This window comes from Heterocephalus glaber, unplaced genomic scaffold (genome assembly GCF_053883595.1).
Source record: "Heterocephalus glaber isolate CG9 unplaced genomic scaffold, H.glaber_assembly_v1.0 deba00000738, whole genome shotgun sequence".
NCBI classification, from domain to species: Eukaryota; Metazoa; Chordata; class Mammalia; order Rodentia; family Bathyergidae; genus Heterocephalus; species Heterocephalus glaber.
This window is the reverse complement of record NW_028258161.1, coordinates 6,244,098-6,271,431: the sequence shown is the minus strand read 5'-3', so window position 1 is coordinate 6,271,431 and position 27,334 is coordinate 6,244,098. Positions and strand designations below refer to the sequence as shown.

The 27,334-nt window shown below is 35.4% G+C and overlaps 1 long non-coding RNA gene and 1 pseudogene across 1 annotated transcript; one reads left to right on the top strand and one right to left on the bottom strand.

Moving 5' to 3' along the window:
• Window positions 1-3,256: 3,256 nt before the first annotated feature.
• Window positions 3,257-14,163, bottom strand: LOC147829131 (uncharacterized). The gene is made up of 3 exons (XR_015449466.1): window positions 14,090-14,163; window positions 13,196-13,266; window positions 3,257-3,850 (listed from the first exon to the last, which is right to left on the bottom strand). It is a non-coding gene; the product is annotated as an uncharacterized LOC147829131 (long non-coding RNA).
• A 5,281-nt stretch (window positions 14,164-19,444) lies between these two features.
• Window positions 19,445-19,678, top strand: LOC106007807 (DNA-directed RNA polymerases I, II, and III subunit RPABC4 pseudogene; annotated as a pseudogene).
• The last annotated feature ends 7,656 nt before the right edge of the window (window positions 19,679-27,334 follow it).

Here is a 27,334-nt window from a genome sequence, read left to right as displayed (position 1 = left end):
TTTTACTTTACATAAAAAGAGTACTAAATTATCTCACTTGTATGAAAATAGAGAAAAGCAAGCTAAACTATAGTGAGAGAGAACAGTTCAATGATTTCCCAGAGGAATGGGGATATATAAAGGAAAGCAGGAGGGAGAGATTATAAAAGGGCATCAGGAAATGTTTGGCAATGAATATGTGTGTTCATTATATTGACTGAGATTGACTCCTGGAGATATATATATATATATATATATATATATTTACAAATTTATCAAATTATACAATTTAAACATATACTTTTTATTGTATGTCAATTAAACAAAAAACAGTTAAAAACTTTGTGGTATTCAAAGCAATGCTTAGGGAAAAGATTATATTACTGAATATTTACATTAAAAATGAGGAAAGATCTCAAATCAATAATCAGTACCTCCATTTTAAGAACCTAAAAACAAGATAATCAAATAAAATGCACAGCATGCAGAAGAAAGAAGATAATTAGGACAAGAACAACATTAATTCTTTTAAAGATAAAATGAATGATAAAAACATTAAAAGTCAATGAAGCCAAAATATTGCTCTTTGAACAGACCAGCAAAATTAACAAACTTTTAAAACAAAATTAACAAAAATTTTAATTATATTGATCAAGAAAAAATACAAATTACTCAAATCAGGAGTGAAAGTGGGACATTGCTAGATTTTGTAAAAATTGTAAAGATGCCAACAGCATAATATGAACAACTTTTTTTCTACATTTGTAGCATGGATAAATGGATAAATGTCTCATAAAACACAAACTATCAAAACTTTCTCAAGAATTAACACTTATAATATCTGTTTTCAAAACATATAGCCACACTAGTGAAGATAACGAGGTATTGCCAAAAGAATAGGCATAGATCAAAGAAACAGAATTGAAGGTCCAGAAATAGACAAATATGGACAAAATACACACATTGAAACCTTCCAAAACTGTGAAACTAGAAGGGACAGTGGTACAAAAGTGTGATAAGGTTTGTGAAAATGATCAAAATACATTACGTGCATGTACAAATCTGTCAAAATGAAACATGTTAATCTGTATAACCAATAAAGAGAAAGAGTGAAAAATGCACAACATGAAACAAATTCTCCAAAAGAAGTCTAAAATAAATGAATTCACGTTTTGCTGTTTTATTTTTTCACAAAAATGCCTAAGTGTTTCAATGGGGCATGGATCTTTTAATCAACAAATAGTGTTAGAACAACTCCATAGTTGACTGCAAAAATAAATGAACCTTATTTACACCATCTAGAAAAACTAACTCAATATGGATCATAGACCTAAAGATATGTGTAAGAACCCAAATCCTTTGGAAGAATGTATGAAAAAAAATTTGAAACCTTCTAAGGTTGAATATACACACAAACATGCACACACACACACACACACACACACACACACACACAATGTCGCATTGGAACTCACCGAGATGAAAAACATTTACTCATTTAAAAGCATCATTAAGAAAAAGAAAAAAACAGATAATAAGAAAAAAGAAAGAGAAAGAAAAAAATTATTGTAATCCAGCACAAACAATGTATCTAAAAGTGAACCTTGATTTAGTACAACTGTCTTACTGTTTTATATGGTATTTGGCCTATTAGTCTAGTTTTTAATCTGCATAAATGACAATAAACTTAGGGTTTACAAGATAAATAAATGAATCTGATACTAAAAAATAAAAGGGGATGGAGAAAAGGGGAAAAAAGAATTGAAACATGTTATGTACATGTACGCATCCCTTATAGTGAGGGTAATCATTATGTGCTGCAAGCATGCATTAATAAAAGTCACAAAAAAATAAAAGAGCAAGCTACAGACTGGTAGAAAATATTTTCAAAAGATATATCTAATACAACAGATCTTATATAAAATGCTTACATCTCAATGATAAGGACAACATTTTAAAAGTAAGCAAAACATACGAATAGACACTTCACCAAAGTAGATGTGCAAATAGCAAATAAACACATATAAAAATGTTCAAGATTACTCATCATTAGAGAAAGGCAAATACACTCCTGCTAGAACGGCAAACATTTTAAAAGCCTACCATTTCAAGTTCTAGCAAGGATATGGAGCAACTGGAGCCCATATACACTGCTGGTGGGAAGGCAAAATTGTAGTTACTTCTGCATATTTAACCAAATAAATAGCTTATATACTTAAACGTACACACACTTACCCTACAGAGTAGTAAGTCTACTGTTTTTATTTACTTCAGAGAAATAGAAACAGAAGCCCATTCAAAGACTTGATAAGAGTTTATTTATAATAGCCCCAAACTGGAAACAATCCAAATTTCCATCAACTGAAAATATTTTTAATCAGACTTAATTTTAAAGAAAAAAATTGTTTTGATTGAAAAAGCCTAAAATCACATGTTTCTCTCAGACTTTATAGCCATCGCTAAATGTCCTAATAGTCAATTTACAAGTTTTGAATTTAGAAGATACCCTTCTAGTGTTATTGGATCCACTCTTACGAAGGAAAGATCACCGAACTACCATGGCTTTTCCTCCTCCTCACCAATTATTTTACACATGGAACATTGCTAACAGTTTTAAGTTAACAACTCCCAAACAAATGCAACTTCCATTTAGTTTTTATAGCCAGCCTTCCTGTGCCTCTCACACATGTTTTGATAGGAAGGAATTTTTTTCAAATTGACACACAATCCCCAGGCTTTGAAAAGAAAGCCTGGCTTATTTAACAAGGTTGGTGTTACCAAGAACCCCATCAAAGCTGGTTTCTTTAGCACACCACAGTTCAGCAACATTTTCTGAATCATCTTGATGAGAAGCCACATAGAAGGAAACATAAGAACCAGTTAAGAAGTGGGATTTTTTTTTAGTGAGGTGAGGGGTGGTGGTGCATGCCTGTAATCCCAGCACTGCAGAAGCTGAGGCAGGAGGATCTCAAGTTTCAGGCCAGTCCAGTACACTTAGTGACTTAGGACCTCAAATTTAAAGAGAGTTGGAGACATAGCTCAGTGCAAAGGCCCTGAGTTCAATCCCGAATAACACAACAAGCAAGGTTTTCCTTTGATGTGGGCGAGTATGAACCTCCAGTATCTGGAGTGGGAAATCTCTGTCTCCTAACACACACACACACACACACACACACACACACACACACACACAGAGTGTTCTGAATACAAAGATGTCACATGAGGAAAAACTTTCATCTTTAGCTGATCCAATGACAGGAAGCTATTTGGCATAGACTTAATAAAATCTTCATATAAAAACAGCAGAGTAGCTGTCAGAGTTTTTATATAGAATATAACTGGAGTTATCCTCATCCTTGAGGAGCCAACCAGCTTTCCAGAAAGAGTAAAAAGTGAGGAGGGGTGGGGCTAAATTGGAACAGGGAAAGGGGAGCCAGGCTTGTAAATGCACCTTCAGATTTTATTTTCAGTTTTGTCCTGCACCCAAAGTTGAGCTAGTCAGTGTCATAATGAATTTTGAGATAACCAGAACACACATTTTCCTGAAGTAGATATATCAGGACTGATCACATGAGGATGAAAACCACAGATATATGAAAATATCGCTGGACATTTAACTTTATAATTTGCATCAAGCAAATCTAATAGAAGCATGGATAATTCAAACAACTGATGATGAATATTTTTCGGTATATTCAGTAAAAGTTCTATCATTTTTTATCTAGTTGTTTAGAGGAAAACAGTGTAAAGATTATCTCTTGTAGTAAAAGTGTCCAACAGAGGGAAGGAAGAAAATCAATTCCTTGGAAAATCTACACACTTTGAAGTTTTCTTTAGAACAGCTGAGAGTTGAATCCACTTTCATGTTTGTCTAAAACAGAACAAAAATAGGAACTAATGCATTATTTGGGTACTTAGGCCTAAATTTTTTCTAACTGGCATCATCCAATCCTGGCTATTTGTTTTGTGTCTTTCTCTCATCTGAAGAGAAACCAATATTGTCTGCTTGAAGAGTCCATATGATCTTTCTTCAAACATTTCTTTGAATAAGAAAAAGCACTATCAACTGAAGACACACTTAGTATAACTTCACCCCAAAGGATGAGTTCCCCTCAATAGTTTGCAGATGTCAGGCATCTGCATGTTCCAGCCAATACCTCAGCTATGCAGTGTCCTTGAGATATGAGAAGATACTCATATCTGAACTGAAATCCCCCTTGCACTTTTCTTGAAGCAGAAGTAAAACAAATATGACTTATTTTTCCTACTTCTACAAATGATTCCCAAATCTTATCAGGGCTCTGCAAAGTGTGTATATTTTCATGTCAAGCAAAAGTCTAATTTGTGCATTTTCCTTATCTCCTTAGATACACAAAACTTGCTAGTTTGACTCTGAGGTCTAAGAAAAAAATACCATTTATGAGTGTTGGTATCTATTCTTATTGTGATAAAATATTCATTAAAATTTACCTTCTTGATCATTTTAAGTATAGAATCTAGTGACATTAAATGAATTCATATTACTGTGCAACAGTCACCACCATACTCTCCAGAGCTCTTATCTTGCAAAGCTAGGACTATGCCCCTCCTTCCCTTGCTTGCTAGCAATTATTGTACTTTGGTTCTCTAGAATTTTAACTATTCCAAGTATCTTATGTAAATGGAATTGTACACTATTTGTCCTTTTGTGACTGACTTATTTCACTTAGCACGATGTCTTCAAGGTTAGTGTTATAGCATATGTAAGAATTTCCTTCTTTCCTAAAGCTGAATAATGTTTCATTGCAGGTATGAGTACATACTACATTTTTCTTACCTGTTCATTCATGCGCAGTGGGGTTGCTTCCACCTTTTAGCTGTTGTGAATGATACTGTTATGAACATGAGTGTACAAGTATCTCTTTGGAGACCTGTTTTCAATCATTTTGAATATACTTACAAGTGGAACAGCTGGGTTAAATAATTCTATTTTTAATTTTAGGAACTATTTATTGTTTTCCATAACAGTTGTACCATTTTACATTTTCACCAACCATGTATGAGGGTTATGATTTTTGCACATCCTCACCAAGATTCATTTTCTTTATTTTTACTAGTAGTCATCCTAGTGGGTTTGAGATGGTACCTAATTGTGGGTGCTGAGCATTTTTTCATGTGTTCATTAACCAATTGTACACCTTATTTGGAGAAATGTTTATTCAAGTGATTTGCTCATTTCTAAATCAGTTTATTTGTTTTCTTGTTGAATTTTAGAAGTTCTCTCTATATTTTGTATATTAACCACTTAGAGATATATGATATGAAATATTTTTTTTTCTTTTTTGGTACTGGGGATAGAACTTGGGACCTTGCGCTTTCAAGGAAGGTAGAGGAACCACTGAGTTAAATCCCCAGCCCATGATATGAAAATATTTTCTCCCATTTTATGGGTTGCCTTTTAACTCTGTTTAGTGCCTTTTGATCCACAAAGTTTTTAAATTTTCATGAGGTCTAATTTGTATATTTTCTTTGTTGCCCCTACTACTGGTGTTATAACTGAGAAGTCATTGCCAAATCCAGCGTCATGAAGTTTTTCTATGTTTTCATCTAAAACCTTCATATTATAAGCCTTCTGTTTAGATCTTAGTCTATTTTGAGTTAAATTTTGTATATAATGTTAAGCAAGAGACCAACTTCATTCTTTTTATGCAGATATCCATTTTGCTAGCACAATTTGTTGAAAAGATTGTCCTTTTTTCTTTGAATGGTTTTGACATCTTCACTGAAATCACTTAAGCATATATGGTGTGGTTTACTTTTTAGATTTCTGTTCTATTACACTGGTGCATATCACTGTGTTTATGCTAGCATTACACTGTTTTGACTATTAAGCTTTGTAATAAGTTTTGAAATCAAGAAGTATGAGACTTCCAGCTTTTTCTTTTTCATGATTGTTTTGACTATTCATGTACCCTTGAGACTGCATATTAATTTGAGAATGAGTTTTTCTATCTCTGGAAAAATATTTTGAAATTTTGATAGGTATCATTAAATTTATGTAGGACTTTAGGTATTAGTGATATTTTAACAATATAAAGTCCTCCAGTCTATGAATATGTGATGTCTTTTCATGTATTTGTCTTTAATTTCTTTAATTTTTTGTATTTGCCATTATACAAGTCTTTTATCTCCTTAAGTTAATTGCTGGGTATTTTATTCTTTTCTATGCTATTGCAAATGGAGTTGTTTTCTTAGTTTCTGCTTTGGATTCTTTACTGTTAGTAACTAAAAATATAGTTAATTTTTGTGTGTTGATTTTTAACATGCTGCTGCATTTGATTTGTAAACATTTTGTTGAGGATTTTTGCATCAATCATCATAAAAGATATTGGCCTGTAGCTTTATTTTCTTGAAGTGTCTTTGACTAGCCTTTGGTATGAGGGTAATACTGGATAGACGAGCTAAGATATACTCTTTTCTTAAAGTTTTTGGAAAAAAAGAGAAGCATTGGTGTTCTCTAAATGTGTGGTAAGATTTATCAGTGAAATCATCAAGTCAAGGGCTTTTCCTTGTCAAAAAAATGTTGATTAACGATATAGTCTCCTTATTAATTATAGCCTACTCAGATTTTTCTGTTCCTTACTGATTTAGTCTTGATAGGCATTATGTTTCTAGAAATTTCTCCATTTCCCTTATCAAATTTGTTGGTATATGACTTCTGGTAGTACTCTTTTATAATCTTCTATATTTCTATATAATTAATAGCAATGTCCCCACTTTCACTTCTGGCTTTAGTCATTTGAGTTCTCTCTGCTATCCTAGTCTAGCTATGTAAACATTAATTAACTTTTTGTTGATCTTTTGGAACAACCAAGTTTTGATTTCAGTGATTTCTTCCATTATTTTTCTGTTTTCTATTTTTTTTAATGTGCTCTAAGCTTTTAAATGTCCTTCTTTCTGCTAGCCTTGCATTTAGTTTGTAATTTTTGTTCTAGTTCTCTTAAAGATCTTCCTTCCTTTCTTTCTTTCCTTCTTTCCTTCCTTCCTTCCTTCCTTCCTTCCTTCCTTCCTTCCTTCCTTCCTTCTTTCTTTCTTTCTTTCTTTCTGTACTGGGGATCAAACTCGGGACCTTGCACTTGCAAGGCCGGCAGCAGCACCACTGAGCTAAATCCCAGGCCCTTAAAGATCTTTCTTTAATGCAACCATTTATACCTATAAATTTACCCTTCCTGTTTCCAATAGTTTTGGTAAGCTGTGTATTCATTTCCATCAGTCCCTTGGTATTTTCTACTTTCCTTGTGACACTGTACTACTTTGGTACATTGATAAAGATTATGTTACTTCAGAGAAGCTGAGCCGGTCCCAGTATCTGGAAGGAAGCTCCCTGCCTCCATCCCAGGCTCCTACAGAAGAGAAGCTCAGCCGGTCCCAGCACCTGGAAGAAAGCTCCCCACCTCCATCCCAAGCTCCTAAGGCAGAGAAGCTGAGCTGGTCCCAGAACCCAGAAGGAAGCTCCCCTGCTGCCATCCCAAGTTCCTAGGGCAGAAAAGGTGAGCTGCGTGGGAGCCAGAAGCACCCCCCCCCATGGAAATGAGAAGACACATAAACAAGCCTCAAAAACAGACTTCCAGATCACCTACAGCAACCACAAAGGGAAACAAGATGGAACAATCTGATACTCAACCACCTGGACTCTCTGAACTGGCAACAAAAGAGGATCTGGGAAAAATGAAATCAGAAATAATTACTCAGGTAACAGCAAAGATTGTGTTCATGGTGCAAGACATGATTAATAAATCTAGAGAGGACACATAAAAAAATAGAGGAGCTGAGGAACATGATGGAATCCCAACATAGGAAACAAATGGAATCCATAAAACAGATACAGATTTCCAGCAGATTAAAAACTCCATCGAAAGTCTGTGCAGCAGAATGCAGCAATGTGAGGATAGAATTTCACACACAGAAGATAAGATTGCAATTAGTGAGGAGGAAAAGAAAAATTGCTTTAAAATTGTAAGGAAACATGAGAATCAATTCAGCAGCTGTTAGATGATGCAAAGAAGAATAACATAAGACTGATTGGAGTCAATGAAGAAAGAGGAGAGAGTGCAGATGACATAAAAAAACTGCTCATAGAAGTGATGGCAGAAAACTTCCCAAGGAGGGGAAAAGAACTTGACATACAGGTAAGTGAGGCATATAGGACTCCAGCTAGCCTTGATCAAAAAAAATCTACACATAGGCATATAATAGTTAGGATTCCAGAAATCCAACAGAAGAACAAAATTCTACAAGCTGTGAAAGAAAAGAGACAAATCACATACAAAGGAAAGCCCATCAGAATTATAGCAGACTTCTCAATGCAAACTCTCAAGGCAAGAAGAGCTTGGAGTGATGTATTTCAAGCACTAAAGGAAAACAGCCTCCAACCCAGATTGATGTACCCTGCAAAACTATCTTTCAAAATTGATGGAGAACTAAGATACTTTCATGATAAAGAGCATCTCAGGAACTTCATGAATACCAAACCAACAGTCCAAAAAATTTTAGACAATACCCTAGGAAAAGACAATGAGGATCACAACCCCAGGAAACCCAGCAGAATGAATCCATCGGGCGTGACAAATTAAACGCAAAGGGGGAGAATCCAACAAAAAGAAAAAGTCATGACAAGGCTTTTAAAACTTTTGACTTCATCTCCCTAATGAGTGTATAATTCAATCTTATTATTATACTGATTAGTATTTTTCTGATTCTAGAGTTGCACACCATTTCTTGTGCTATACTGGCTATTTATCATCTTCTTATTTCTACATTTTAATTGGGTTGTCTATTAATGACCTCTAAGAATTCTTTATATATTCTGGTCATAGGTTGTATGTATTGTAAATATGGTCTGTTTAAGGACTACTTTTCATTTTAATGATGTCATTTAAAGTTCTAAATTTTGATGGAATCTCATTTATCAATTTTTTCTTCTCTACATCATGTTTTTTGTATCCTAGGTAGTTCTTGCCTACCCTGAATTCATAAATATTAGCCCTTCTAATTTCTTCTTAAAGTTTTATACTTTTAGGTGTTCTTATTTAGGTTCATAGATCCCTTCAAGTTATTTTCATGTATGGAAAAAAAAGGGCTGAGGTTAATTTTTCATGTACAGATACCAGGTGTTCTAGTGTCGTTTGCTGAAAACACTATCTCTTTCTCAGCTCTTGAATTGAGTTTATATTCTATAAAATGCTAATGTTAAATAATCTTTCAAAACTCAGTGGACCATATATGTGTGGTTCTATTTCTAGATTCTCTGTTTTATTCAAATGATCTATATGTCTTTCCTTACACCAACACTGCCTTGATTACTGTAGCTTTAGAAGTCTTAAAATTAGGTACTAAATGTCTTCCAACATTGTTTTTGCTTTTGTTTTTGTTTTTAACTTTTCTAGGTCCCTTGTACTCCTACACAACTTTTAAATTTCAATATCCAATTCTTCATTTATAGCAAGTATACACAGACCTAAATTTTTTTATATAACTTGTGTTTTCTAATCCTGCTAAATTCAAGTACAAGTTCTAGGGGCTCCCAGAAATTTCTTAGTATTTTCTCTGTAGATGATCATTTCATCTACATATAAAGATTTTGCTTCTGCCATGCCAATCCTATCCTAGTTGTGTCATTTTATTGCCAGACTATTTTGGTGGGGACTAGGTTTCAAAGTTTAATGGACAGATAAAGAGTAAGCATATCTGCCCTCTTCCCTACCTTAAGGAGAAAGCATTGTATCTTCTCCATTCATATAAGGCATTCTCGCTGGAAGTATGGAGTACATGTCTTTAATCTGTTGAGCAGTTTCTGTTCTACTTCTAGGCTCTGATAGTTTTTACCATGGACAGCTGTAGAATTTAGTCCAATACTTTTTCTCCAACTACTGACAGGGTCATATGGTTTTTTCTTTCCTCTGTTAAAATGATGACTTTTGGGGGTGGATCTTCCAATGCTGAACCAACACTGCCATCCCTATAACAAAACCACTTTGTACATCCTGCCACATCTGACTTCTAATAGTTTGTTTGTTAAACAAATTTCTATCTATGTTCACACTTTTTTCTTCTATTATCTTTATCCAGTTTTAGGATTAGCACAATGTTGAGTTCCTAAAATGAGGGGAGAAGTGTTCCTTCTTTTTTCTGCTTTGATTGTTTGATATAATTAATCAGTTAAAATGTTTATGAGCCTGCTGTTGTCATATAGGTAGGTTTTCAAGCTAGGAATATACTTTCTTTAATAGGTGCTATTCAAATTATATATTTCCTCCAGAGTTAGTTTCATTAATTTGTCTTCCAGCTTACTTCTTAGAAGTTGTCAAATTTATTTCAAAACAGATTTTTGTAATATGCTTTCTATATCCTTTTAAATTCTGTAAAATCTGTGGTAATGCCTCCTAGATCTTAATAGTGTAATTTAGAAATGTATAACTGATATTGTGTAACAGGAAGAAAAGGTCTAAAAGAGCAGTGCAATTGGGAGGGGTAGGGGAGGAGAAAGAGGGGAAGGGAAAAATTATGAGAAGAGGAAAAAAATGGAAACAAGGTCTTTGCAAATAGGGAAGGGTGGAGGGGGTGAAGGGAGGGCAAGGGAAGGGAAAAAAATAGGAACCAACTCATGTATTGGTGCAGGATCCCAATGATGAATGTAACTGTAACCAAAAATGTACCAATAAAGTTAATGGGGAAAAAAAAAAACTGTTCCAGGCCGGGAACGTAGCTCAGTGGCACCGTGCCTGCCTGGCGAGATTAAGGTCCTGAGTTTGAGCCCCAGTATCACACACAAAAAAAAACCCGTTTCAGTTTTCATGAGAAGTATAGGTGCAGGGTTTTGACAGCTGTTCTGCACATGTGTTCTGGGGTCTTTAATTAACAGGTCACACCTACTTTCCCCAGCCAGTTTTGCCACACCCTAATCTCCTATCTCATTTCCCCCTGAGAGACATAAAACCCCATAATTCTTTATAGGGTGCTGAGGGAATGGAGATCTGTCTTCCATAGCTTCTTCAAGCTGAAAGGGGCTGTAGACCCTCCCTACTAGGATCCGTGTGCTCTCCAACTACTTTGAGGTGCTATGGTCACTGGGTTGGTTGAAGAAAAAACTGTCAGAAAATGAGAAAAGAGTTAATGACCATTGACCTTCACTATTAGCCCAAATATGAGGAACAGGTCAGATTTCCACACTTCCTGTAGCAGCACAGAAGTCTTGCTCCCCCCTCAACCCCACCCTAATATTGGATATCAAGCTTGGGACCCTGTGCTTGCAAGGTGGGTGCAGCAGCACTGAACTAAATCCCTGGCCCTCCTTTTTTTTAATTAATTGTTTATTGGTACATTTTAGGTGTACCTAACGATCACATTCATCATAGGGAATATATATACGTGCTATATCTTGATTCTTATTGTTTCCCATTCCCCTACCCTTCCTTCAATCCCTCTTCCCCTCATTTACAAAAGCATTGCTACCATTTTTTGCCTTCTTTTCTCATTTTTTTCCTTTCCCTTCTTTCCTTTCCTCACCCTCTCCCTAGTTCCCCTACCCATTTGAACATTCTCTTCCTGTTTCACAATATCTAAATCAGACATACAATTGTAAATACTGCATTGTTTTTCTACTGTAAGAAAATGAAAGTGTAAATGAGGACCAAAATTTGTAATAGATATTGAAGTCTTGCTTTTAAAAAGAAAATAAAAAAAGATTATGTTACTTAATTTCCACAAACTTGTGGAAATTTGTTTGTTGATTGATTTCTAACTTCATCCCATTTTGTAAAGAGAAGTCTTTTGTATTATATCTTGCCTTTTAATTCTACTGAGGCTTACTTTCTGACCTAATATATGTTCTGTCCTGGAAAATGTTCATGTGCACCTGAGAAGAATGTGTATTCTGTTGGGATTATATAAAATGTTCTCTTATGCCTGTCAGATCTAAGTTGGTTTAGTGTGTTGCTCAAGTCCTCTATTTCCTTACTTATTTTTCATTAATTGCTCTCTTCATTATATAAAGTGATATATAAGTCTCAAACTATTATTGTAAAATTGTCTATTGCACTCAATTTTTCCAGCATATACTTTGATGGTTTGTCATTATATATGTAAATGCTTATGTTATCTTCTTACTATATTGAACCTTTTATGAATATATAATGTACTTCTCTGCCTTTTGTGAAATTTTTTGATATTTTCACAATATTTTCATCCTCTGATATTTGTACAGCTATCTGTGCTATCTTTGGGTTACCATTTATATGGAATATCTTTTTCCATACATTTACTTTCTCCATTTCTATCTTTTGAGCTAAAATGAGTCTCTGGTAGAAAGCCTATAGTTGGAGTATGTTTTCTAATTCATTTTGCAAATCTCTTTCTACTTAAGAGCCTAATCCATTCATATTTGATGTATTTACTTTTATAAGACAAGACTTTTGACATTTTGCTATTTGTTTCCTACTTGTGTTTTAGCTGTTTTGTCCTTTATTTCATTGTATTACTATTATTTTTTATGCTTAGTTGATATATATATATATATATATATATATATATATTTTTTTTTTTTTTTGGTGCTGGGGATCAAACTCGGTTCCTTGCGCTTGCACAGCAGGCAGAGAACCACTGAGCTAAATCCCTGGCCCCTACTTAGTTGATATTTTTGTAGTAAAACATTTAAATTTCCTTCTCATAGCCAGGCATAGTGGTGGACACCTGTAATCTCAGCACTCAGAGGATCAAAAGTTTGAAGCTACATAGCAAGTTAACCTGTGATACCGAACAAGACTCTGTCTCCAAAACCAATAAATGGCAGAGACCCCTATAGTCAGGTTCCAGTGCTCACCTGTCCAGTGTGTGACATGGGCCTGAGAAAAAAAATAAACTAAGAGACAGAACAAAGAAAGAGAAAGTGGGGTGCTAGGATGACCAATGCCGGTGCAACCAAAAAAGGCGCTGGCCAGTCGCAGGCACTGACTTTTATTGGCAATCAATTGCGGTAAAGGTGATGTGTGGCTTCTATGGAAATTAATGTAAACCAGGCTCATAAAGGATAAGACAAAGCATTCTCAAATTAGGAACAGAATAGACAAAATATATGATTGTAATTGGAACAGTGTCCTTCTAATCTGAAGGTTTTAGTTGTGGGAACCAATTTGGGTGCGAGTTACTCTGACCCCAGCAGGTAGGCTTTGACCAGACTCACCTCCATAAACAAGCCAACTGTGAGGTTAACTCTTCACAGCCTGCTTTGGCCATAATCAATATTACAGTCCTCTGCAAATAAACAAAAATTTTCTTTCGTGTATATTCTGCAGTTATTTTCTTTGTTATTATTATGGCTGTTACCTTTAACCCCATAAAGTTACAATATTCCAATTTGAATTTATATGAGTGTAACTTGAATAAATATAAAACCTCTGTTCCTTGATAGCTTCATCCCACACCTTTCAAGTAGCTGATGTCTCAAAATTACATCTTTTACATTGTGTGTCCAAAAATGTTGTTATATTTCTTTGTATTACATTAGTTTCTTAAAATACATAGAAAACAAATTGTGGATTTACAAAACATAGTTCCTATTTAATGAATGATAAATTATAAATCAAGATATATTAAATTTTCCTAAAGTAGCAACTATTCATGATCACATTCCATATACTTTTATTAAGTCTTGCATCTTGACTGTAATGAAGCCAGTACTTACCTTAAATATCTCCTTAGTAAAGCCTTCCATGGTCCCTGCATTCAAAAATTTATAACTTCATCTTCAAAACTCCTAATATCCCTTTCCAGTATTACTTTTTCCATAACATTTATCATTATCTAATATATAGATATATAGTTTACTTTTTAAAAAATGTAATCATTGCTTATCTTGCAAACTTAATCATTGCAGTACTTGACTATAAGCAGGGAGCAGGATCCTTTGCCTGCCCGCAGCTGTATCCCTGTTACCCAAAATAGTGGCAGGGATATGATATTTGTTCAAGACATAATTGAATAAATAAGAAAATAAGATATGTTTGAGCTATGGTGGCTTTTCATCTTATATACTTTTCATTTGAAGAATAAAAGCTGTAACTCATTGAATACTCACCGTATTTCATGATGTTGGGACACAGGATTAGAAGATGAACTGGCCAGATCCCTTCCTTCACTGAAGAGATGGCCTATTGGGTAAACAAAAATGGTGACCATTACACAAGAGGAGAAAGTACCTGCCTATGCCTAAAGGTAGCAGACAGTTAAGGAATATTTTCATGGAAAACTTAATATGAGTTAAATTCTGAAGGAGGAGTATTATATCATTCCAAGTAAGAGTAGATGCAAATTAAAACACATATAATTCAATTCTTTACATATTCTAGATAGTAGTCCTTTGTCTGAGGTAAAGCTGCTAAAATTTTTTTTCCCATATTGTAGGTTGTCTGTTAGCTCTGTTGGTGGTTTCTTTTACAGTGCGGAAGCTTTTTAATAAGATGAGATCCCACTTGTTGATTCTTTCTGCCAGTTCCCGTGCTGCTGAGGTTTTGTTCATGAAGTCTTTTGCTATGCCAATGTCTTCAAGAGTTCTACCTAACTTATCTTCCAGCAAGTTTAGTGTTTCTGTCTTAATATTTAGATCTTTAATCCATTTCAATCTTAGTTTAGTGTATGGTGATAGGTATGGGTCTAGTTTCAATCTTTGGCAGGTTGAAATCTAGTTTTTCTAACACCATTTGTTAAATAGGCTATCTTTCCTCCAATGATGGTGGTTGGCTCCTTTGTCAAAGATGAGGTGGCTGAGCATGTCTGGAGTTGTTTCTGCATCTTCTAATGTATTCCACTGATCCTCAGATCTGTTCCTTTGCCAGTACCATGCTGATTTTATTACAGTAGCTTTGTAGTATAGTTTCAAGTTGGGGATTGTGATACCCCCAGCCATGTCTCTGTTGCTTAGAATTGCTTTAGTTATTCTAGGTCTCTTATGGTTCCAAATGAATTTTTGGATTGTTTTCTCTAGTTCTGTGAAGTATATTGTTGGAATTTCAGTCAGGATTGCATTGAATCTATATAGTAGTTTTGGAAGTATGGCCATTTTCACTATATTCATTCTTCCTACCCAGGAGCAAGGGATGTCTTTCCATTTTCTTGTATCTAACCTCAAGCTTCTAGAAAAAGAAGAGCAGGACAACCCCAAAGCTCATACAAGGAAGGAAATTATAAAGATCAGAGGAAAAATCAAGGCAATGGAGACTAACAGAATGATACAAAGAATCAATGAAGCCAAGAGTTGGTTCTTTGAAAGAATCGACAAAATTGACAAACCCTTAGCCAACTTTATCAGAAAAAGGAAAGAAAAGGCCCAAATCCATGCAATTAGGAAAGAAAAGGGTGAAATTACAACAGACTCAGCAGAAATCCAGAGGATCATCAATATCTACTTCCAGACCCTATACACCAATAAGATGGAAAACACAGAAGAAATGGACAGATTCCTAGATACATATGAATTACCCAAGTTGAATGAAGAAGATCTAAAAATTCTAAACAACTCAATATCAACCAATGAAATTGAAAATGTAATGAAAACTTATCAACTAAGAAGAGCCTGGGCCCTGATGGCTTCACTGCTGAATTCTACAAGGCATTTAGAAAGGAACTACTGCCACTACAGTTTAAACTCAATGAAATTGAAAAGGAAGCAATACTCCCAAATTCATTCCTGGAAGCAAGCATCACCTTGATCCCCAAAGGAGAGGAAGACCCAACTGAAAAGGAGAACTATAGGCCAATCTCATTAATGAACATAGATGCAAAATCCTTAATAATATACTTGCAAATAGAATGCAGAAGATCATCAAGAAGATCATACACTCTGATCAAGTGGGATTCATTCCAGGGATGCAGGGATGGTTCAACATATGCAAATAAATTAATGTAATACACTGTATCAATAGAGCCAAGGACAAAAACCATATGATTATCTCCATAGACGCAGACAAAGCACTTGACAAAATCCAACATTCATTTACGATAAAAACCCCACAAAAAATTGGAATAGATGGTCTTTACCTCAAACTGATAAAATCCATCTATGAAAAATCAACAACCAATATCATACTAAATGGTCAAAAACTTGAAATCCTTCACACTAAAATCAGGAACAAGACAAGGATGTCCACTATCACCACTCTTGTTCAGTATAGTTTTGGAAACATTAGCCACAGCAATTAGACAAGAGAAAGAAATAAAAGGAATAAAGATAGGAAATTAAGAAGTCAAATTGTCGTTATTTGCAGATGACATGATACTCTATATAGAAGACCGCAAGAACTCCACCAAAAGTCTTCTAGACTTAATAACCAAATTCAGTCAAGTAGCTGGTTACAAGGTCAACACACAAAAATCAATAGCTTTCCTCTACACCAATGACAGACTCACTGAGAGAGAAATAGGGCAAACAATTCCTTTCACAATAGCATCCAGAAACTAAAATACATAGGAATCAACCTAACAAAAGAAATCAAAGACCTCTTCTCTGAAAACTATGGCACTCTGAAAAGAGAGATTGAAGATGTTATCAGAAAATGGACAGACATCCCCTGCTCCTGGGTAGCAAGGATTAATATAGTGAAAATGGCCATACTTCCAAAACTGCTATATAGATTTAATGCAATTCCAATTGAGATCCCAGCAGCATACTTCATAGACCTTGAGAAAACAATCAAAAAATTCATTTGGAACAAGAAGAGACCCAGAATAGCAAAAGCAATTCTAGGTAACAGAGACATGGCAGGGGGTATCACAATCCCCAACCTGCAACTCTACTACAAAGCTACTGTGATAAAAACAGCATGGTACTGGCAAAGAAACAGACCTGTGGACAAATGGAAGAGATAAGAAGATGCAGAAACAACTCCAGACACACTCATCCATCTTATCTTTGATAAAGGAGCCAAACACGCTCACTGGAGGAAAGATAACCTCTTTAATAAATGGTGGGGAAAAATTGGGTTTCAACTTGCCAAAGATTAAAAGTAGACCTATATCTCTCACCATGCACTAAACTAAAATCTAAATGGATTAAAGATCTAAATATTGAAATAGAAACACTGAACCAGTTGGAACAGAGGTCAGGTAGAACTCTTGAAGACATCAGTGCAGGAAAAGATTTTATGAACAAAACCTCAGTTGCCCATGAACTAGCACAAACAATCAACAAGTGGGATCTCTTCTTATTAAAAAGCTTCTGCACAGCAAGAGAAACCACCAGCAGTGTGAAGAGACAACCCACAATGTGGGAAAAAATTTTCACCAGCAGTCCCTCAGACAAAGGTCTACTATCTCAAATCTATAAAGAACTTAAAAAGATCAGACCTCCCAAATTTAAAGACCCAATTGAAAAATGGACATCTGAAATGAACAGATATTTCTCAGACAAGGAAGTAGAAATAGCAAATAAATACATGAAAAAATGTTCAACATCACTGGTCATTGGGGAAATGCAGATGAAAACAACACTGAGATTCTACTTCACTCCAGAAAGAATGGCTGCTATCATGAAATCAACCAATAACAAATGCTGGTGGGGCTGTGGGGAAAGAGGAACCCTGCTCCACTGCTGGTGGGGGTGTAGGCTGGTGCAAGCACTGTGGAAATCAGTATGGAGATTACCTCAAAGAACTAGGACTGGAAGTCTCATTTGACCCCACTATTCTACTACTGGGGATCTTCCCCAAAGAATTAAAAGAATCATACCACAGTGATATATGTGCACCCATGTTCATAGCAGCACAGTTTGTGATAGCTAAAACTTGGAAACAGCCCAAATGCCCATCAACTGGAGACTGGATAAAGAAAATGTGTTTTTTTATAAAATGGAGTACTACTCAGCCATAAAAAATGAGAAATTAGAGACATTTATAACTAAATGGATGCACATTGAGGCGATACTCTTAAGTGAAATAAATAGAACATGCATATATAAATACTGAATAGTTTCTCCGGTGTGAGAAACTGAAAGTGTAAATAAGGACTAAAATGTATAATAGGTAATGTGAAATAGGAAGAAAAGGGGCAAAGGGGAAGGAAGTGGGAGGGGTAGGGGAAAGGAAAGAAGGGTATGGAATTCATATGAGAAAATGGAAAAATAGGAACAAAATCTTTGTAAATAGGGAGGAATGGAGGGGTTGAAGGGAGGGCTGGGCAAGAGTGAAAAATAAGAACCAAGAGAGATTATGTAAAGGTGCAAATTTCCAATGATGAATGTCATTATATTGTATACCTACAATGTATCAATGATTAGAATGAATAATCGATAATGCAAAATAGGAAGAAAATGTCCAAAGAGGTAGGGGTAGTGGGAGGGGCAGGGGAAAGGAAAGAAGGGAAAGGAAAAATGATGAGAAATGGAAAAAATGGAAATAAAGTCTTTATGAATAGGGAAGGGTGGAGGAGGTGAAGGAAGGGCTAGGAATGGGGAAAAAATGAGAACCAAGATGCATCATGTAAAGGTACAAGCTCCCAATGAGAAATGTAATTGTGTTGTATAACTACAATGTACCAATAAAAGAATTTTTAAAAATGATTAAAATGAATAATTGATAATTTGAAATGAGAAAAAAGATCCAAAGATGAAGGAGTGAAGGGAAGGGAAGGGGAAAGGAAAAGAGGGAAGGGAAAAAGTATGAGAAAAGAAAAAAAAGTGGAAATGAAATCTATGTGAATGGGGAAGGGTGGAGGGGGTGAAGGGCACACAGATAATGGGGAAAAAATAAGAACCAAGATATATCATGTACAGGTACAAACACCCAATGATAAATGTAAATGAATTGTATACCTAAAGCGTACCAATAAAATGTACCAATAAAATTAATTTAAAAAAAATAAACACATATAACTCTCAGAGGAGACATACCAGGAATCACCCATGCTGTGTAGCTCTCAGACAGTTCTTTTTATTTTGTGCACTGAGTGCTGCCTAGTTCATGGATAGTTGATAAAAGACAATCAAATAGTTGAAAGTTTGTTTTTTGACAGTAGCTTTCAGTTATTATTCAATCAGCTGTCCCAACACAAGCATTAAAAACTACTCAATGGGCCAGGGATTTAGCTTAGTGGTTTTCGCACCTGCCTTGCAACCCCAAAGTTCCGAGTTCAATCCCTGGTACCTAAAAAATAAAAAAATAAAAACTACCCAATGCCAACCTTGATCTTATCTTATAATCTGGTCAAAGGCAGCCCTAAGTCTATAAACTCACATTCACCTACTAATGTACACCTACACACATGCACAAACAAGGATTTTGTTAAAATATAAACTCTCTTCTTTGAAAAATTTGACAAATAAAAATGTAGCCAATAGATCTCCCTCCACAAATCTGGAAAACCTGATTTTAAAAGGACTTCATGAAGATGATACCCTTCATCAGCAACGGAAGTTGGCTGAGACCATGACCAGTGAGGTTCTGTTTGGAAGAGGCAGAGACTGACAATGAACACTCAGAAGGACGTTCAACCTCCAAAGCAGCAGCCAATGATATATATCTGTGGAGAATGTCACACAGAAAATGAAATTAAATCCAGGGATACAATCAGATGTAGAGAATGTGGATACAGAATAATATACAAGAAAAGAACTAAAAGAATGGTGGTTTTTGATGCTCGATGAAACATGGGAATTCAGAGAAGTGTCTTCATTGTTACTTAGATTTGCCCCTTAATGTTTCTCATTGTTGCATAACTTTTGATTTAACACACTTATGAATACAACTACATACATATTTCATTTTCATTTCATTTTCAAACTAGATTGTACTTAGCTATCTATACATATTTTGTATAAAGAATTTTTATTCAATTATATGACTTGTTATTTAATTTTATTGTATATTTAATCTGACACACAATAAAAGTTAAAATTGTTTCAAAAAAAAAAGATGATAGCCTTATCACCCTCTTAACTTTCCAATGTGATAAAATTTTGCTGGAATAAAAAGTTATTATACTGCTTTAAACCTCTAAAAGGGAAAGAAAGAATGTGTGATTTCAATATCCAAATCAGATTTCACTAGCTCAGACCCATTCTGCAGATATCTAGAGGTGGATATAAGCTTTATGGGGAAATAGAATGATTCTAATTTTGTCTTTTTTTATCATGGAGGCCTTCAAAGTTCTCCGCCATCGGTCATTCAAGGTGGAAATAGAGAGAAAAATTAAAGTTCATAGATTTTTGCAAGAATTAAAATATCTTCCAATGTTACCTAGATGGTAAAGCTGATTATAAGATGTTAACCTTGTTCTACACCAGGGGAGAAAAACAAACTTGTGATGCTAGAAGTTTAAGCCAGTCATCTAGGGCTTTTACAAATGTGTACGTGAGTTGAACTAAAACAACAGCAACTATCCACTCCGATTGCAGTAATGGAGCAATTAATACTGGCTGAAAATAACTAACTCCAAATTAAACCATTTCTGGCAAATTTTTGTTCTAAGAGATTCTACAAAGTCATGGAAGCTTCCCGAGAACATGCTATGTGTATTCTAGAGGAGTTGTGGGAGCAGCTAACCAAGGTCAATTCAACTCCCTGAGCTGTCCCAATAAAAGGAAGCAGGGCATGGTCCAAAGTCATCTTTGTGGAGCTGAATATGTACGAACCTAAATGAGCATAATGCTCATGGATCCAGGACATCTCAACAATGTGAGTTGTTCTGGGTTTTAGTTTGGTTGTTCATTTTGCTTTGCTTTTTATCTTTGTGTGTGTACATACACACATATACAACATGCCAAAGACCTTTTCATTGTCTCCTTGTCATTTTCACTTCATGTTAGGCTAAAGTGTCTGATAACCTACATAAAGGAGGTATTCGGAAAGCTGGTGCTACAGGTGTCTGCTTCTTCAGAGCCCACGGCTTGCCTAACACACAGTGAGAACTGTTTAGCATATGATGAGGCAGTTGGAGAAGGGCACAGAGTTTGGCTTATTTCCAAATGCTCGAACAGATGTAAAAGTGTGAGGGCCAAGGGTAACCCAATTTAAATAATAGTCTCACTTTTCCCCGAAGCCTCTTGAAGAAGTCAACCAAACATCTTGCCTTTGCACCCAGCATCCATTCAATATTCTTTTTCCACAGTATTCTAACAGTAAATGAGTCTTTTGCTAAGACTTGACATAGGGAGAGAAAAAGAGAAAAATATATTCTTTTCTCTACTGAATGTAAGCCTGAAGCTGCATGGGCCTTGGCCTCCAAGTAACCACATTATCATCGCATAGAATCTAAGAATGAAGCAACTACTAAGGAGAGAGAACTGAAAGACAGTAATAATTAGGTTCTAGTAGCATCTGTTGAGTCTCTGGATAGAGTTACATCTGAAACCATTTCTACACCAATACTTCTATTAGGAGAGCCAATAAATCTAACCCTGCAATCTCCCACACTGGTTAGTTGTTATTGTTGTTTGGGGTGTTTTCTCTTTAAGCCACAATTAATTAGGTTTTCCTTCATTCCACAAGAAGAAGATGATACAGATGGTGAATAACTAAATCTATAAGATCCATTCTGAAATTACCATTTCTAATATTCTGGGTTAATTACATTATTAAATGGGTGTAGTGTGTTTCACAAATAAAACTGAAATCTGAAATAAAGATAATATAAAAATCATCTAAGTTTGAAGATAAATTTCTATGAGCTACAATTTCCACCATTGAGACTACTTTGTCAGATGAGTGGATGGATGGATAGAAAGACAGACAGACAGGAAGAAAAAGAGGCTTACTTGGAGGTCTTGGGTGATGCTGATGGTTATACAAACTGTGAACTTTTCTTCTCTTGCACAATTTTTATGGAATATTGTCTTGAAGCCATTGGAATTAGGCATATTGTAAATGCCCTCAGGCCCATGCTTTCTAAATCACATTTTTCCACTTTAAGATTAACGTAAAATGCTGTAACATTGTAACATCTTAATAAGAGGTACTAAGAAGCCCCTTTGGCTGATACATTGCTTTTAATGCAATGAAATTTAAAACTACACAAGAGAAATCTTTGGTGGGTGTGACCTTTCAGAGATGGTGTTGAAATCTGATTCATGATTAAAACAGGGTGTGGTTAAAAGGAGCAAAAAATGGATAATTCATTTTTGGCAACTTTTAGAGATGTGGGTGGGGTTAAACTGCTGAAACAGCCACAAACATCTGTTGCCAGAAGAGAAAAATAAAAAATTTAAGAGCAACTTTACACCGCGCCAAGCACTGTGTTAAGTGCTTTAGGCCTGATCTCATTCAATTCTAAAAGTGATGTCGATTTCACATTGTTATGAACATGCTACAGATGAGAAATTTTGAGTCATGAGGTTAAATTTTTCCTCAGTTCCACAGAAAACCAGGTGAAGGCTAGTTTTGAACTGTCAAATTCTTAGCCTTATATGCTTATTAACTAAATATCAATTGATGCCACCTCTAATCTAGAGCAAATTTTATCAACATTTCTCTGTTTCCTTTCAGGAAATTTTTCCATCTAATGATTCTCATATCAAAATCCCTTTTGTTGAAAATCAACATGCATTAAATATTGGTTCACAAAAATGATAGTGTTTAATTTATCCTGAAAGTTTCCTTCTTTTGTGTCTCAGCTTTGATGATTACAAAAAAAATATTTTTTCTCGCCTGTTTTTGAATTAAAGAAAAAAAATACACCATTTTCAGCACAAGGGGTTGCACCCAGACCCTTCACAGTGAGCTACATCTCCAGACTCTTTTTATTTTTTTTAAAATGGCATCTCCCTGAGTTGCTAAATTGCCCGGTCTGGACTCAAAGTTTTGATCCTCTTGCCTCAGCCTCCTGGCAGGCTGAGATTGCAGATGTATGATACCATACCAGGCTTGCCATTTAACTTTTTAAAGCATAAAATCTAAATGTCTTTCCTAACTTTGTTAAGGATGTTGTTTTTTATTTATTTATTTTTCTTGAGGTAAATATTTTTAAACCACTAAAATATAAAGAAGCTAGAAACCTGGGAAGGTCAAATCTTCCCTGGGTTAGTATGGATCTTTAGATATGTTTGAAAAATCACTGGTTTTTTTTTTCCGGTCAAAGTCATCTAAAACTAGCACTGGTAGGCAAGGGGACTTCATTTATCACTTAACTGTGGACACATTAGGTAGAGCAGTAACTGCTCAGATAGCCAGCACATGCCCTGCCCTCAAGGCAATGGGAAATCTAATCTGGTTGCCATAGAAGCCACGGATCAGAACAATTGGGATCCTATAGTTATTATTAATAGAGCATCCTCAGTGGTTATTCTCATATTTCATTTAAAGGCTACATTAAAATTTTTCAAAAGCACATTAGATTTAATAAGGGAAATAAGTAATAAGCACATACTTAGTATGAGATTCAAAACTTTGACACATTCAATACAAATGCAAGTCTTCAGGAGAAAATATAACTGGAAGTATATGGCATTGAGGGCAAAATACTGAAATGTTTTAAGTATAGATGAAACAAAGGCAGAGTTTCAGGCTCATCCCTTCTATTTATCTTGGAAAATCAAAAGGAGAAAAAGACACAGGGAAATGTGATGTACACAAAGGTAGTCTCACATGTGCCAAGAATTATTCTCTTCTAGGCAGCCTTCTGTGATACTGAGAACAATGATGCCCAAACCATGGTAGGCACTAAAGTGACTGACTGTCTGCCTAAAGTGAATAGTCCAGCATTTTCTCAGTAAGTAGTTACATCAATATTGTCTACTGGTGAGTCATTAATTACACTCAAAAAGGATTTTCAGATGAAAATTCAGTATAAGTCATTAATTGAGGCTCCCTTAGGGAAAGGAATGATAAAAAAAATAAGAGAATTTAGAAGTTCCATTAGATGACAATAAACATATCTATACCCATGCCAATTGTTGCATTTAACAAGAGAAAATCTGTTCTAGATTGTATTCTTTGCATTCTAGAACTTTTCAGGAGCTGCAGCAGAAGCTTCATCTTACCCAGACCTGGTGCAAATCCGCATTGAATCCATGGGCTGAATTGCTCCACTTTAGTGTGGATACCTTGAAAGCTTGAGAAAGGAGACTGAGCCCCAGTTTCCAATATGCCAAGAACAGTTAGCTGAGCTGAATCCTTTGCATATATATACTTTGCTAGGCAGAATTTCTGCTATGGACACAGAACTACCTGGACTAAGAAGAAGTAGATGGAGTCTCTTCTTCAAACTCAAAGCAAGACCTCTTTTAAGCTCTAAAAATATTTGGCTAAACATGTGTCTAATGCTCTAGATTTTGAAATTTGGGCCTGCCCAGCTCAACAAAAGTGATCAATTGCCCACAGGGTACAGGGTCCAAGTGAGTACCAAGTTCTAGGGGGAGTTACAAAGAAGGGAGATGATCGGCCCCCTTCCCCTCAGAGATTAAGACTTAATGGAAAAAGGACTACCACAAGACATGCTGGGCTGAAGCAGGCTTTTAGCCAAGCTGCTAAAAAAAAAAATTCCAAAGCTGTTTGATCAGCATGCTTGCTGGCAGTCTTTCCTTGCAAGGATCCCTCCCTGCCTGCTTCATGTCTCACACAGAGCCGCTGTGGTGCACTCTGGAGCATGTGCTCCAGGACACCACCCACAGGACACATCCAGGCACCTGCAGCCAAGAGCTGGTGGGCTCCCACTTTACATTTACAATCTCGCAGGCTGGGAGAAGTCATCTTTGTATCCACATTACAAGCATTTTCTAGCTGAAGAAAATTAAATCAAGATATTGCTAACTTCTTCCGGAGCCTAGAAGCAAAGACAATATTGCTGACGGTTGTGCTTTCTGATTATTTACAAATGCCTTCAGCTGTGTCAATGTGCAGATGGAATGGCAGATTTTCAGCACTAGTCTTTACTCAAGTTAATTAAGACCAAATAAAAGAAGGACAGTAGTAATAAAACAAAAACTGTGACTCATAATATATCTCTTAGAACCCTCTTAAATTTGGGTGGGCCCCAGTAATCATTTGAACAATAATCTTACCTTCAGCTATGGCCATTCTTAAATCATTGAATCTTTTCTCTTTACTATATATGTATACATTGTTGCATATATCATGTGTATCTAGGTATACACATCTGAATCGATGCGTATCACACTGGTATTCACATAAGATTGTGAAAATTTCTAGCACCAGCTAAGATCAGAAAACTTTATGCAATCACTTTAGTTCACAGTGAGAGTGCCTATGAGCATATTAAATATTCTGATAAATCCCATAGTAAACTACTGTAGTAAGTTTAGTTCAGCATTGCTAAAACCTTTGGCATAATATCTTTTAATTTATAACACCTCTTAATATCTCAGGGGACATGAACGATGTGTGGAACATGACTTAATAAATGTCATTGTCTTTTAATCTCTGTTGAATTGTATTTACTTGAATTCACAAGCTTTCTCTCTCTAGAATAGAAATGCCCTTAAAGATGGGACCTTGTTCAATTTGATGTCTCCATGAAATTATGCTTCCTTCCCAAGGGCTGTTAGAAACAAATCAGGTACAGACAAAGCTTTCAGCCTCTAGTCCTGCACACATGGAGATATTACAATTCGGAATCTTAGAGACTTCATTGTAATTCAGTAAGAATTACTGCTTTAAGTTCACAGAAAATAAAAAGTTTAACTACTGTATCAAAACTGAAAACAAGGGAAATAGCCAAACATAGAATTAAGCTTTGCCAAGGTGATTTAAGGAAAGAAAACATGAAATAGTAGTTACATGACTAGGTATATAATCTGTGGTTATTAACAATGCATCCAGATCTGTATATCATAGAAAATGGCCTGTTAATCGAAATCCCTTGGAGGAACTGGTTAAAATAAAGAATCTGGGACTTTATCATCAGACCCATTGAGTTATTTGGAACTTGGATCACATGATATCTACAAATTAGTATTTTTTAAAAAATTTCTAAATGATTTTCTACACATTGAAGTTTGAGAATAATTGTTCTATATGTACAAGGTTTAACATATTTAAAGAAAATAACACCTCCATTTACATTTTAAGAAAGTAGTTGCTTCTTCCTTTCCCCTATGCCTCCCACTTCCCCTTTGGACCTTTTCTATTTTACATTATTCATTATCCATTTTGATCCTTATTTACACTTTAGAAAAAAATGGAAACAAAGTCTTTGTAAATAGGGAGGGTCAGAGGGGTTGACGGGAGGGCAAGGGAATGGGAAAAAAAAAGAACCAAGATATATCATGTAAAGATACAAATCCCCAGTGATGAATGTCAATATACTGTATATCTAAAATGTACCAATAAACTTATGAATAAAAACAAAAAAGAAAGTTGTTGCCCTAGGAGACAACATATTTATTTCAATGATGTCGTTGTTTCTCATTCCAAAAAAATTTTTGGAGTACTCCTTTTGTGCTGCCTTAAGGGTCTCTCAAACATTCTTTGGTATTTACTGAGTTGTGAAAGTCTGCTCTTATAGAGTGGATTTGTATGTTAGCAACTGTCACATACATTTAAAAGCACATCTAGTGAATGATGTAAATGGCTAGGCAGAATAAAATGGTTTGGAGCCCTAAATAGGGTGTGATTTTGAAGCAAATTAAACTAGTTTTCTTGAGTGGCTCTCAAAAAAAGACTAAAATGCATCAATTTACCAAAACATATGCACATTTTCACAAGCACTATATTTATTCATAATAAAATAATACATTTGGCTGGTGGGAACAAGTATTTAAAATGTTCTATTTCTAACATTTCTGAAAATATATTTATTCATTGCTCTTGTACTGGAAACATATACACATGGATATTAATTCAACATGATGTCTCACATTTCATCCACATTGATGTCTTCTCAGCAAAGATGTTTGAGGATCAATTTTAAGCCTGTGAAATCAAGACAGCTAGAAGAAGCCAGACTAGAAGGGGCCCATGAGGACTGCATTCTCAAATGGTGAATAACACTTTCACTTGGCTCTGTTGGCTTGATCAGATGTAAATCCCCAGTTTTAAACATCTACTTTGGAGGGGGCTACTAATTTCTGTTTTGACCCTAGGTTCTGTGCTGGGTTGTTGATTTCCAGTGTCTTCTGGTGTTGCAGTCCTGATGCCACCAGCAAGCTCAGTTATTTGAGCAACTTACTTCAGATTCACATTCCCCTGCCCCAAGGGTAGCGTTGCAATAGAGGTTATCAACAAATCACACAAGATCCATCGGATTTATGGACTAAATGCCACTGCATCTTCCAAGGCCTTTTGCTTTCTGATCAAGTTTACAAAAATAATCTCAACAATACAAAAAAGAAAAAAACTCAAAGCAGATTCCCCCCCTTATACTTGGTTTTAAGAATTTTACT